Source organism: Cupressus sempervirens, chromosome 7 (genome assembly GCF_028749045.1).
Source record: "Cupressus sempervirens isolate cs-2001-9-10 chromosome 7, ASM2874904v1, whole genome shotgun sequence".
Classification (NCBI taxonomy): Eukaryota; Viridiplantae; Streptophyta; class Pinopsida; order Cupressales; family Cupressaceae; genus Cupressus; species Cupressus sempervirens.
Window position 1 is genome coordinate 822,487,241 of NC_143124.1, and position 4,259 is coordinate 822,491,499.

A 4,259-nucleotide genomic window follows, 5' to 3' on the forward strand; every position below is an offset into this window, starting at 1 on the left:
GGAGTACCCACCCTCTTAGTCCCCATTATATTTAGGAGATCAACAACTCACCAAGGAGAAAATGGAGCAATTAGGATCCCAAGGGGGAGTTTATATCATTGTTTCTAAATTAGAAGAAGGAAACCTCAAGAACCTCCCATGCCAAGCCTTGAAATAAATGTTTCTAATTAAAAAGGAAGAGAATTGGACCCTATGGTAGAGAAAGCTAGTCAAGAGTTTCTTTTTGATGATAGCTTTGTCAAATCTAGATCTTTCTACTAGTTTGCATGGAGAACCAACATTAAATTGTTTGAAGAAAGATGTAATAAGATGAAAGTAGAGCATCCTAAGATGGAAGATATAGCTCTATAGAATCAAATAAAAGAGAAAATGATGCGAGAATTAAAGAGATTGACCTCTGAAGAGGGGAGGAAATGATAAAATGATTGGGGGTCTTGCTTTTGCCAAACTGGCACATTGTTGATGCAATGGTTTTTAATTATGTTACCAAGAAATTAAATGCAAATGAAAAGGTGAAAAAAGGGCTGAAAGGTGCCAAGTTTAGTGAAGATTGTGTTGTATTAGTGATTTGGTCAATGAGAAAAGGATCTCGAGCTATCTCTTCTTAGGCTAATGATACCAGTTTGATTGGAAATTTAATTGTAATTTAAAGGGTGGAGGATACTATAAGTGAAGAGGCCACAAAGCTAAATGTTGGAACAACCAACCTCACCCTAGGCACAACCTTGAGGGAGAAAAGGGGTAGATTGGAATTACAATAAAAATATGAGAAGGTTTTGGCTTCTTATAATAGAGAAGTCCAAAAGAGGATTGAGCTTGAAAACAACATGATGGGGCACCAAGGACAATCTAGCAGACCAATAATTACTTATCCTTGTCCACTAGTGGAGCCTTTTAAATCCACTCCTCTTATTGAAATTCAAAACACAATATAGATGCCTCAGTACTATACTGCAAAGGATTTTGAAGTGGAAAAGAGAAAATTATGGGCATTGCACATAAAATTGGATATCCAATATGAGGATAGGTTGATGAAAGATATTATGTATTTGGTTGATAAAATTGGTTGGCCAACATTTTATGAACAACTAGAAAAAATAATAAATATTTGGGATGAGCTAAAAGGAAGTGATGATGCCGTAAAGCCAATTGTTAATAAATGGAATAGAAGGGACAAAGATGTCACTCTATTGTGTTTTTTAGTTATCAATTTATCCTATGAGAATATAAAATAGACTTATGACTTGACCAATGATCTCTCTGATTTTGATAATAAGAGAATTGTATTGCAAAGGAGATTGATAAATTATATTGACAAATATAAGAGTAGAAACTTTGAACTCTTCCCACATGCCCTATATAAAAAGGATAAATTAAAAACTAAAGATGAATGAGCCCAATAATTGGATGAACTATTATGCCTTAGGATGAATAAGGTCATAAATGAAAAGAGAAATGCATGATGGACAAATACAACTGAATAATTTGTAAAAGTGCAATTATTTTATGATACTTTGAGAGAATATTTTATTGAAATTGATAAATTAGGGAATATGTGATGAAGAAGCAATACAAGATTCTAAATTTTAATTGGCCAGATGAGATACCTTTTGATAAGTGGATGGTAGACTTTGTTCATGCAAAGCAGTTGAAACTTGATGAAAATGATGATGATGAAAAGGAACAAGATGAAGTACAAATACTTGACACATTGATAAAAGAAAAAGAGGACATAGGTAAGCAACCAATTATAGTTACAAGCATAGAGGGCCAAGTACATGACTTGGCAATAGGACAATTGAATGTGACTCTCAATTTGCTAGTAAAAGATGACATGGATGGAGAACCCTAGGTTTAGCTCAACTTTCAAGTTCCAAAACAAGGCCCATCAAATGCAAGTCCAATGGTCGCATACTCTAAGGAAGAACAAAAAGAGCATAGCCAATCATGAACTCCTTAGCAACAAAGAAGTGTAGCAAAAGTGGTCCCCCAAAAGAATATTCATGATGAAAAACATTCTATTGCACCAATTTTTGTCTTTTGTGATAGTAACTTTGTAAATATCTTTTTGTCCTAAAGACAACTATTAGTACCATCTAGGCCTGAAGCATGTTGCATCTCACACTATTTAAGTGAGATTCCAAGTCTAGGGAAAGGGTCTGAACTATTGTATAACTTTTTTTTTTTCTAGTTTTACTTTGGTCTAGTTTCGTAGATGCAATTTTGTGATGTATTTTCTCCATAAATCTAAGAATACATTAATTTTCTAGGATCATGGTGTCTTTTCTTGAGTTTTTTTGGGTACTACTTCAATGTTATATAATTTTCAAAGAGAATTAATAAAAAGAGGAATCACCACCATATCCATTTTCTTTGAATCTTGTCTCCATTTTTATTGAATGGTTATTTTGAGGTTGCATGGGCAAAGCCTTTCTCAATTGAATGTAAATAGGATAGGTTGTATATCAGTTCACTATTGCTTTTAATTCAATGAATTAAATAAAATGCTTTAGTTAATATGATAGGATCTCCAGGTAGTAAGAAGGATTTGTGTTAGAATGATTTTTAGAGAGAATTTTTGATAATATTAATTATAATGCAATCAATTAGGTCACAATAGTTGGGTAGACTTTGAATCCCTATGGATGAGGTGTTGATCAATTATTTCAGTTAGTATATGAAGATGTCATGGATAAGAATCAAGCACAATCTTAAAACAAAAACCAATTTTACTTTAAATGTATGAAGAGTATCATAACTAGTCAATACTTGTTTTCATATAATTTTTATGTTTTAGTTAGCTACTATTACCCATAATTACTTGCAAATCTGAGAAGAATTATAACCAATATGTTGTAGGGGATGAATATTGTAATAGAATGTCATTGAATGAATGAAGTGTGGAGATAGTATTAAGCTTTGAATCCTTTTATCCATTAGGTTCACCTTCCTTGGTTTTATAGAGCCAAAAGTGTAGAAAATCTTTATGCTTTTTTTGAAGTTGGGTCCAGATCTAAAGACCATCTAGTTGATCATGGGAAGTATGTAATCCTTAGGTTATTTTGATCTTCACCATCTTGGTATTAGGCATCTTATTACTTGATAGTGTAAAAACACCAACACATTGATTAAGTCTAGAAGAACAAATAAGAAAAATAAAGTCTACCAAGTTTGACCGAGTGGACAATAGGTGTCGAGAAAAAATAGTTGGAACTGAGCAAAGTGAACTTTCAATGTATGCTGTGTGAACTTAGTATAAGCCAAGTAAAGTTTAGTTAATGCCAATGACTGGTAAACTTTAGTGTTTGCAGAGTTAGCCAGTGGAAGATGAGTGGTAGAGTTAGTAAACATATTGAAGCCAAGTGCCAGTATTCATGTTAAATCATAGATTTGACAAATATGAGCTAACTATTTTGTTTTCTTGAATTGTGTGAAGCATGTGGAAGATAACTATGATGATCTTGTGGCATAGAATTCAAATTAAACCATTTTGAGGTGAATTCAAAGAAGATTGAGGGAGAAGTTTCTACAGGAACCAAATGGAAAGCTAGGTATATTCATTGAATCCTACCTAATCCTATCCAAACCTAAAATGGACGATTGAGGTTGAATGTCAAAAGATCTTAAGTCTCTAGTTATAGAGAGATCTAGTTAGGAGAAAAGGTTGTCATGTGCAAGAACCTAAGGAAGACAAGAATTCTAAGGAATTGCTTCATTTAAATAGAAGAGATTACTATTGGAAAGCAAAGCAAGAACACCTAAGAGTATGAATGCTTGAAGGGTAAACAAGATTTTAGAGCTAAAGTGTGTGAAAGCCAAGCATAATGGAGGACTAAAATAGAGATCTATAATCTGCTAGTTAGTTGTAATTTTTATTAGAATAAGCCTTACTATTACTTTCTAATCATTATATTAGTCTAAGGTAAATCCTTTGGATTAAGGTTGACCTAAAAATCATTTATAAATCCTTTAACCAAGTTACATTCCAAGTGATAGATCTAAAGTCCTCTACTAAGGCTCACTCCTAATAGGGTGATTAAAATCCTCTAACCAGGTCACATTTAATAGTGCATATTATAACCTTTAACAAGGTTGGCCTTTCACAGGGCATCACATCAGAAGAGAAATAATTAGTAGCATGTTACTGGTGGTTTTCCCAAATTGTCTTTCCACATAAAATCCATGCATGAAATGTGTTATTGTATATGTTATCTTTCATTTTTATATTTATGTAAAGTTATTTTGACCTAGGATAGTAA